We start from the raw sequence: 10,663 nt of genomic DNA on the forward strand, positions 1-10,663 counted from the left end.
ATAGCAACTAGGAAATTTAATCTCTACTAACATGGTACTAAAATTTTATTCTTTATATTTTTCTTTGTTCTAGCAAGGAACACTGAATTTTTTGCATTATTTATTTCTTAGTTTAATATTTAATAGACATGAACACATACTCAAAATGTATAGCTCAATTTTTTAACACATGGTTTTAGCATCTATATTAAAAATCCCCTTGTCATTCCTTATCATCATGTTGTGAATACAGTATAGTATATTCCCTATCCTGACTTTTAGCAGCGTAAAGTAATTTTACCCATTTTATATTTTATGTTTATTGTTTGGCTTTATTTGTTCATCTTTATGCTTGTAAAATGGGTGCTTATTTCTGTTTACAGTTGTGGATCATTTACTATTGTCATTATGTACTACTTGATTGTGTATGTTACAATTGGTATTTTTATTCTGCTATTGATAGGTATTTAGATAGTTTCCAGTTTGAATTTATTAGCACTGCAGTGACTATTTTAAAATGTGTGTGTTTTTGTGAAAACAAATCAAAGCAATCGTTCTTTCAGGTTTATATATGGGAATGGGATTACTTTATTGGAGAATTAATAGGTAGTTGTTGTGGCTATGAGCCTGTGATGCATCGTGACCGTATGTACAACAGCTCTGAACCTGGCTCTTTCCTGAACTAACCTTATTGTCTCTGACACACCTACCCCCATTACCCTCATCACTGAGTCAATCCATCTCATCAAGGGTCTTTCTCTCTCGTAAAATAGTGCAATATGATTTTCAAAGTGGGCATATAATATTAAACTTTTACTGGCAAGGATATGGAGATTCTAATACCTGTGTACTTGTATTTTGTTATTTTTTTATATTTTTTTTACTAAAATACTTTATTACTTCAGTTAACTGATAATATTTTAGTATGTGTGCGTATATATGTATTTACTATGATTAGCTGGTAGCCCAATGGTAACAGAGCTGTACTTTTTGTAATCCCAAAGGCACGCGATTTGAGGCCACCAGGCAGCTCCTTGGCAGAAGGCTGGGCAATTAATTAACAGCCTCTGAAAACCCACTGGAGGGTCAGCTATGGGTCGGTTCTGACTCTATGGCGCACAGCAACAACATGATGAGCTAAATAAAATATTTTGTCAGTTTGTAGCTAAGATCTATTGTTATAATGTGTAAGTGAAGAAATAGTAGATTAAGAAAGTACAATGGGATTGATTGTCTTGTAGCTAAGGAACTGTAGGTAAGATTGTTTTATGTAGTTATTTATTTTAAAGTATACATAAAGTGATATTTTCTTATTTATTTCACAGATATAGATGTAATGTATTTTTCTTCCTCTAACTGTAAACATTTATACTTTATCCTGTATAAATACTGCTATTATTACAGTTATTATTTCTACTTTATTATTCTTCATCTGGGAAGACCAAAACCAAGTAATCTACTTTAGAAATTATATTCTCAAAATCACATTGAGGTTGGGGGGAAAGGCAGTTTTAGAAACATAACTCTTAAGGTTCATTTACACATGAAAATCTGTCATTTTGCTAAACACTGATAAAATATAATCCCTGTACTAGCTATTTAAAGGTACATACAAAATACGGTCATATCAGTAGTTTGCATTTACATTCTAGATATATCTTATCAGTAAAGCTTTCTTTATACTGGTTTACTTAGAGAGTTCATATACATTGTTTTTCACACCAGATCTTTCTCCTTTTCTTTCCCCATCACTTCCTCCAGCCATCAAATTGTGCAACCCAATGATTAAACTTCCCCTCTCCCCTCCTCACCCTTCTGCTCACCTCCCTGTCTTTGATCCTTGTACACATTCTACAGCAATGGTCTTGTTTCTCTTCAGATAGTATAAATCCTTCTCCTTTTACAATAATGGTCTTATACAGTATTTGTCCTTATGGGACTGAGTTAGTTCACTCATAATGCTTTTCAGTCCCTCCCAAGTTAGGTAGTAATTTACAAAATCATTGTTCCTGTGAGCTGCATAGTATTCCATTGTGTTAATGTACCATAATTTCTCAATCCATTCCATTGTGTTTGGACATTTGGACTGTTTTCATGTTCTTGCTATGGTAAATTACACTACTAAGAACATTGGTGTACAAGTTTCTGTGCTTCAGTTCTCGTTTTCTCAGAGTGTATCCCAAGCAGTGTAATATATGAGTCATGGAATGTCTATGTTCAGCTTTTTGAGGAAGCACCAAATTGCCTTCCATAGTGGTTGTACCATTTTACAGTCCCAACAATATATCTCGCCACATCATCTCCAACATTTATTACATGCTGTCCTGTAAAACTTTGCAATTGTTACTGGGGTAAGATGGTATCTCATTGTGGTTTTGAGTTGCATCTCTCTTATTGCCAGTGATTTGGAACATTTCTTCATGTGTCTGTTGGCCATCCGAATATTCTTCTCTGTGAAAAGTCTTTCCATGTCTCTTTCCCATTTTGTAATTGGATTATCAGTCTTTTTCTTCTGGAGGCCTAGGAGTATTCTGTAAACTTTTGTTATGAGACTTTTGTCTGAGATGGTTCTGCCAGATGCTTGTTTCAGTCAGTATGTTTTCTTTTCACCCTGTTGGAAAAGTTTTTGATGAGCACAGAGATTTAATCTTTAGAAGGTCCCATTCATCAATTTTATCCTTTTCAGATAGTGCATTTCTGGCGGTATTTGGCAGTCTCTTTATACCGTCGACTAGGCCTTTTAAGATTGATCACAGTTTGTCTCTGATGAATTTTATGCTTTTAGGCTTTATTCCCAAGTCTGTGATCCAACTTGAGTTGATTTTTGTGTATGGTATGAGATATAGATCCTATTTGAGCTTTCTACAGGTAGATCAGTTTTCCAGCATCATTTGTTGAAGAGGTTGTCATTTCCCCATTTGATAGGTTTAATTCCTTGTCAAATATCAGTTGATCATAGGTTCTCAATTCTATTCCTTTGGTCCATGTGCCCATTATTGTACCAGTACCATGCTGTTTTGGTTACTACTATTGTGTAGTTGGTTTTGAGGTCAGGGAGTGATAAGCCTCCCACTTCATTTTTGTTTTCAAAAGTGCTTTGCTTATGTGAGATCTTTTTCCTCTCCCAATAAACATGACAATTTCCCTTTAGATCTCCCTGAAAAAGGAATTTGGTATCTCAGTTGGAATAGCATTGAATATGTAGTTTGCTTTTGGTAGGGTTGTCATTTTCACAATATTGAGTCTTCCTGTCCATCAACAGGGAATGTTTTTTCATTTATTTAGATCTTTTATTGCATCTCACAAAAATGTTTGTAGTTTTTTTTGTATAAGTCTTTTGTGTCTCTAGTAAGATTCACTCTCAAGTATCTCAGTTTGTGACTGGCTATTGTAAATGGTATTGCTTTTTTGATTTCCTTCTCTGAGTTCTCTCTCTCTCTTTTTTTTTTTCTGGAGAGAAATCCCACAGATTTTTGGATATTAATCTTGTATCCTACCACTCTACTAAATTAGTCTACTAGCTCTAATAGGTTTGTTTGTTTTGTGTGTTTTTTTTATTGAGTCCTTGGGGTTTTCTGTGTACCCTATCATATTATCTGCATATAGTGACAGTTTAAACATCTCTTTGCTGATATGGATCCCTTTGATTTTCTTGTCATATTTGCCTATCAAGTACTTCCAATGCATCATTGACTAGAAGTGTTGACAATGGGCATCCTTGTCTCATCCCTGTTCACAAAGAAAATGCTTTTAGTCTTTCTCCATTGAGAATGATATTGGCTCTTGGTTTTGCATATACACTTTTCACTAGGTTAAAAGAATTCCCTTTTGTTCAAATTTTGCTGTGTCTTAATTAGGTAGTTGTTGTTAGGTGCTGTTGAGTCATTGATGACTCATAGCGGCCCTATGAACCAAAGACCTGAGCTCTTGTATAACTTTCATCATTTCTCCATGTTCATAGAGTTTCCGGAGGCAAGCTATTTCATAAGTGGATGCCCCTCCTCCTTCCAAGATGGTTTTAATCAGGGAGCTCCACCAAGCACTGTCCACCATGAGTAACCATTATTGCACTTGACACATCATTTCCCAGTATTTAGCATTACAGCAACCACGAGTTACCTCTGTACAGAAAATGGATATACCAAATGAAATCAACTCACACCCAATAGTGAGTAAACATTCCACCCTAATCCTCTCCAGAACCAGAAAACAAACCTCTGTAGAATCTGGCCACTCCAGATGACTTTCAACCTGGATACCAGCTCCATACTGCTGAACAAATGAGCTTTTAAATAGGAGGCCAAATAAAATCAACTCACACCCAATAGCGAGTAATTAGGTAGGGCTGTTCGACTTTGTCAAATGCCTTTTCTGCATCAATTGCTAAGGTCATATGAATCTTGTTATTTTCTTTGCTAATGTGGTGAATTATGCTGATTGTTTTTCTCATGTTGAATAATCCTTGCATACCTGCTATGAATCCCACTTTGTCTTGGTGAATTACTTTTTTTAATGTGGTTTTGGATTCTGTTGGCTAGGATTTTGTTAAGGATTTTTGTGTATATTTTCATTGGGGATATTGGTCCTTCTTGGTAATAACTTTGCTTGGTTTTGATATTAGTGTTATGCTTGCTTCATAGAATGTCTCTGGGAGTGCTCTTTTTTTTTTTTTTAAACTTTTAAAAATAACTTAGAATTCAGCCGAGAAGCCATCTGGTCCAGGACTTTTTTGTGGGAGAGTTAAAGCTCTTCTAAGGTCTATTGACATTGTTTTTGTTGGTTGTTGCTGTTTTATGTGCCTTTCAGTTCTTCTAACTGATAGGGACACTAGATACAGGAAACATTGCTTGGTCCTGTGCAATCTTCACAATAATTCCTGCTTGAGCCAATTGGTGCACTAACTGTTCCAGCCTATTTCATCAAGGGTCTTCCTCTTCCTTGCTAACCTTTCACTTTCCCCAGTATGATGTCCCTGTCCAGGGACTGGTCCTTTTGATAACATGTCCAGAATATATGAGGCATAATCTCTATCCATGATTCTAAGGAACCTTTGGCGGCAAATCTTCTGAGACAGATTTGTTTATTCTTCTATCAGTCTAGTACATGTATAATTTTTTTTACATATATTATTGTTATCTCACACTGTAATCTACAGGCTGAAACGCCTCTTCTGTCTAGTTTTAAGATATATGTTGTTGTTGTTAAGTGCTGTCGAATCATAGATGACTCATAGCGACCCTATCAACGAAAAACCTGAACACCTGTATAACTTTCATCATTTCTCCAAGTTCATAGACTTTCCAGAGGCAAGCTGTTTTGGAAGTGAATGCCACTCCTGCTTCCAATTTAAGATGCATATAATTATATTAATATCATGTCTTAGATTAGGGACATCTTAGTTCTTAAAGGCTCTTTGAACAATTAAAAAGGCCTTTTACCATATAATTTCCCAATGCAGTATATAATTTTATTTTTTCACTTCTTCTTCCATGGGCATTACTTGTAGAATCAACTAAAATTACATCCTTGACCACTTCAGTCTATTCTCCATTTGTCATATTGCTTATTGATCTAGTTATGAGAATTTTTCTTTATGTTGAGGTGTAATTCTTACTGGGAGTTGTTTGCTGTAATCTTGAAGTTTTCTTCACTAAGTGCTGCTTCTTTGCTTTTAGCAAGGAAATATCCCAGATTATTAATGAGCCTTCCTTCAATACTAAGGACATATTCTTTTTCATATAGTTTTTTATGAGATTACTGCTAATAATGAGTAAGCATAAATTGAAAAAGTATGACAGAAGGATAGAACCCTAATGCATATCTGTCCTAATTTTAAATAACATAGCATCTCCTTGTTCTATTAAAACTATTATGTATACTTTTAGGAACAGATTCTGCAAGAGTACAGTTGAGTGCTCAAGAATCACATTCTTCTCAGTGTTATCTAAAATTTGTTGTAATCCACATTCAGATGCCTTTGCATAGTCAATAATGAAGTGAACATCTTTCTGGTAGACTCTCCTTTCAGATAAGGTTAATATGATATCAGCAGTGATACCACTTATGCTATGTCCTCTTCTAAATCCAGCTAATTTCTGACAATTTTCTTTTAACACTGCTACATTCATTTTAAAAATTATTTCAGCAAAAATCCTTTTACTTACTTGTGATATTAGTGATATTGTTCTATAATTTCTACATTCTTTGGATTCAGTGAAAAATGATCAGGAATTTGTAAAAACACTGCACAGCGTGGATTGATGTAGAATTAATTATCAAGAGTGATGTGTGTCAGTCACAAAAAGATAGTTATGGTAAAAGACAACTAATATAAAAAATAAGTAAAGGTTTACACATAGAGTCAATCTTGGAGGGCTAACAGGGATCAGATGTGAGGGGAGTAGGGAGAAACTATGAACAGATAGATAAGTTGGGTCAAAGGAAGGGCAATATACAATAAATGTTTTATTTGGAATTTTAATTAATTGCATTAATAAATTATAATCAATGTTCTAAAACAAAATTTAGATGAATGATTGAATGAAAACCCATTGCATTTGTAAACTTTCATTCAAATTTTTAAAAAAAGAGAAAAAAATTGGCATGAATATGAATCTCTTGCTGTTGGTTAGCCAGGTATCTATTTTTCAAATTTTCTATCATAATCAAGTCAATGCCTCAGTACTGCATTGATATTTAAAACATCTTAATTGGCTCTCCATCAATTTTGGACTATTTTTCCTTCATAAAGCTTTGAGTGTAGCTTGGACCTCTTTCTTGATCATATGCCAACTCAATACTTGATCATGTGTTACCTTTGGAAATGATCAAATAACAACCAATTTTTTGACATAGTAATTAGGATATTCCTTCTATCTTCTTTTGAGACTTCTTACATCATTCAGTATTTTGTCCAGAGAATCCTTCAGTGTTGCGCCTTGAGGATTGATTTTTTAATTCCTTCATTTAACTTTGGAAACATCAAGTATATTTTTCCTATTTGCAATTTTTAGTACACTATTTTGTCTCCTTCAGCTGCCCTTTGAAAGGTCTTGTTAGCTTTTTTACTTCATCATTTCTTTCTTTTCCTTTGACTCTTCTACGTTTAAGAGCAAGTTTCAGAATCTCTTTGACATCCCTTTATATCTTTCCTATTTTGCTTTCTTCAGGTATGAGGTCCTCAGTAGTATCCCACAACTTATCTGTTCTTCTAACATTAGTATTCAATACATCATACTTCTTCTTGAGTTAATCTTTCAATTCAAGTAGGATATGACCAAAATTGCCATTTGGCTTTCCTACACTTTATTCAATTTGAATTTGCCTCAGTTTCCACTTGAGCTTGCAGCAACTGGTGATCTGTTCCTCAGCTGGCTCTGACCTTGCTGACTGATGATATGAACTTCTCCATTATGTTTTACTACAAATATCATTAATTTGATTGCTGTGTATTCCAGTTGGTGAGGTCCTCATGAATTGTTGCCATTTATGTTGCTGAAAAGGTGTTTGCAACGAATAAATCATTTATCTTGCAAAATTCCATCATCTACAGACCATATATTTCTTTAAATGAAAATGGCCAATACCACTTTGCTTACTAATGCTTAGCATATGAAACTTTCTGCCTTATGTTTAATTTTCAATATTGTTGTTGTTATGTGTCATCGAGTTATCTGTGACTCGTAGTGAACCTATGTGCAATAGCCCTGAACTCTCTTCTGTCCTGAGCCAGTCTCACTATCTCCGGCACACCTACTCACATTACTCTAGTTATGTATCAATCTATCTCCTCCGATGTCTTCCTCATCTGTGCTGTCCTTCCAACCTTCCAAGCATAATGTCCTTCTCCAGGGACTTGTCCCTCCTGACCATGTGCCTAAAGTATATGAGACAGAGCTTCAAATCCTTGCTCTAAAGAGTAGCCTGGTTTCACTCTCTCCAGAATAAACCTGTTTTTTCTCTTGGCAGTCCATGGTATGTTCAGTACTCTTCTCCAGCACTACAACTCCAGGGTATCAATTCTTCTGTCACCTTTGGTCATTGTGCAACCCTCTGATGCATAGCAAATAATTGCAAAGACCGTGTCCTGAATTGAGCTTACCTTAGTTACCACATTGATATCGTGGCCCTTCAGCACTTTTAAGAGGTCCCTGACAGCAGGTTTTCCCAGAACAATTAGTCTTTTGATTTCTTGACTGCAGGTGCCAAGAGTTTTGATTGTGGAGCAGAGTAAGCTGAAATTGTTTAACCACTTCAATCTCTTCTCCATCTAGCCTGATGATGCCACTTGACTTGGCAGTGAGAATGTTCATCTTCAATCCATACTGCAGACTGCATTCATTAACCTTCCATAGCAAACATTTCAAGTCTTTCTCAGTTGCTGTGTGCAGATATGTTATCTGCATAATGTAGGTTGTTGATGAGTCTTTCTCCAATCCTGATCCCATATTCCTCCTCATAAAGTACAGCCTCCTGAATGATCTGTTCTACATATAGATTGAAAAGATATGGAGACAGGATGCATCCCTGATGCACTCCTTTAATTTTCAATTTCCCTATGTTCATATTTTTCTGAATATATGTATATTAATACACTTACTTTTCTGAATATATATTAATTCATACTTTTCCAGAGAAGTGGACAATAAGAAACGTTAATTTTTTAAAATTTTCCATTGAAAATAGCCACTTCCAAAAGAGCTTGCCTCTGGAAACTCTGTGAAAGTGGAGAAACAATGAAAATTAAACAAGTTTTCAAGTCTTTCATTCATGGGGCTCTATGAGTTGTCTATGACTTGACACCACTTAACAACAACAGTATGTTTCTTGTCTTAATAGTCTTTAAAATACATATATATACACATTCTGCATTATCAGTAATAGCAAATATTAATCTACATATATATACATAGAAGACCAACAAGCACAGATATGAGTGATCAAATGAATGGAGGCAAACTAATGCGCATACGTGGGTTTGATAGATATTTCTACACTCATATTTGGGAATATAACCATGTCTATGGTAAAGGCAATGCAGACAAAGTCATGTAAATTTCTTTATCATAACCAAACACCCTGAAGAATTAATTGTTGGCTCCAGGGTCTCAGAATCATCATCTCTAGGGATATCAAGGTCAATTGGCATAATGATTCACAAAGACAGTGGTTTACACCTACTTTGGTGAATAGTGACTGGAGTCCTAAGAGTTTTCAAATAGCTTTTTAAGGTGTAGCATTTGAACAGGAAAATGAAGAAAAGCAGAGGCACATATAACCAATTAGTCCAAAGGAACAACGGACTATTTCAGTTTCATCCTTCAGAACTCTGGTCACAGTTGGAAGGACCTGACAGAATGGATGAAAAATATGGGCAAAACCACAAAATACTAAAAAATGGCCAGGCTTCTAAAATAAAATGCATTGTATATTGTTGTTGTTGTTATATGCCATTGAGTTGCCTGTGATGCATAGTGACTCTGTGTACAACATCTCTGAAGCCTACCCTGTCCTTAGCCAGTCTCATTAATTCTGATACAGCTACCCCCATTGCCCTGGTGACTGTATCAATCCATCTCATCCGTAGTCTTCCTCTCCTGCACTGTCCCTCCATCCTTTCAAGCATGATGTCCTTCTCCAAAGATGGGCTCCTTCTGGCCACATGCCCAAAGTATATAAATTGGAGTTTCAAAATCCTAGCCTCCAAAGAGAATCTTGGTTTCACTCTCTCCAAGACAGACCTATTTGTTTTCTTGGCGATCCATGATACATTCATTACTCTTCTCCAGCACCAGAATTCAAAGACATCAATTCTTCTTGTGTCATCCTTAGTCATTATCCAGCTCTCTGATGCATAGGAAGTAATTGCTAAGACCATGAACTAGATCAGGTGCGCCTTAGTCTCTAGACTGACATTGTTGCTTCTCAGTACTCTGGAAAGGTCCCTGATGGCAGATGTACCTACTGCAATTCATCTTTTGATTTCCTGACTGCTGGTGCCAACAGTGGAGCCAAGTAAGCTGTAACTGTTAATAATCTCAATCTCTTCTCCATCTATCATGGTGCTTCCAGTAGGCCCAGTGGTGAGAATCTTTGTCTTCTTGATGTTGAGCTTCAGTCTATATTGAAGACTACAGTCTACAGACTATATTGAAGCAAGTGCTTCAGGTTTGCCTTAGTTTCATCAAGTTAGGTTGTGTCATCTGCATGACGTAAATTGTTGAATCTTCCTCCAATCCTGATGCCACGTTCCTCCTCATAAAACCCAGGCTCCCGAATGAGCTGTTCTGCATATAGATTGAAACTGTATGGAGACAGGACATATCCCTGATGCACGCTCTTCCTGATTTTGAACCATGCACTGTTTCCCTGCTCTGTTCTGAGGACCGCTTCCTGGTCCAAGTATAGGTTTCGCATAAGCACTATCAAGTGTTCTGGGATTCCCATTCATCTCAAGGTTAACTACAATTCGTTGTGATTCACACAGTCAAATGCTTTTTCATAGTCAATGAAACACAGATAGATATTCCTCTAGTACTCTTTGCTTTCTGCCAAGATCCATCTGACATTGGCGATAATGTCTTTAGTGCAACGGCCTCTTCTAACCCAGCTTGTATTTCTGGTAGTTCTCTGTCAATGTACTGTTTAAGTAATTTCTGGATAATCTTCAGCAGGATTTTGCTTG

The sequence above is a fragment of the Elephantulus edwardii genome, unplaced genomic scaffold (assembly GCF_000299155.1).
Source record: "Elephantulus edwardii isolate Elephantulus edwardi_28Jun2011 unplaced genomic scaffold, EleEdw1.0 scaffold00150, whole genome shotgun sequence".
Lineage (NCBI taxonomy): Eukaryota > Metazoa > Chordata > Mammalia > Macroscelidea > Macroscelididae > Elephantulus > Elephantulus edwardii.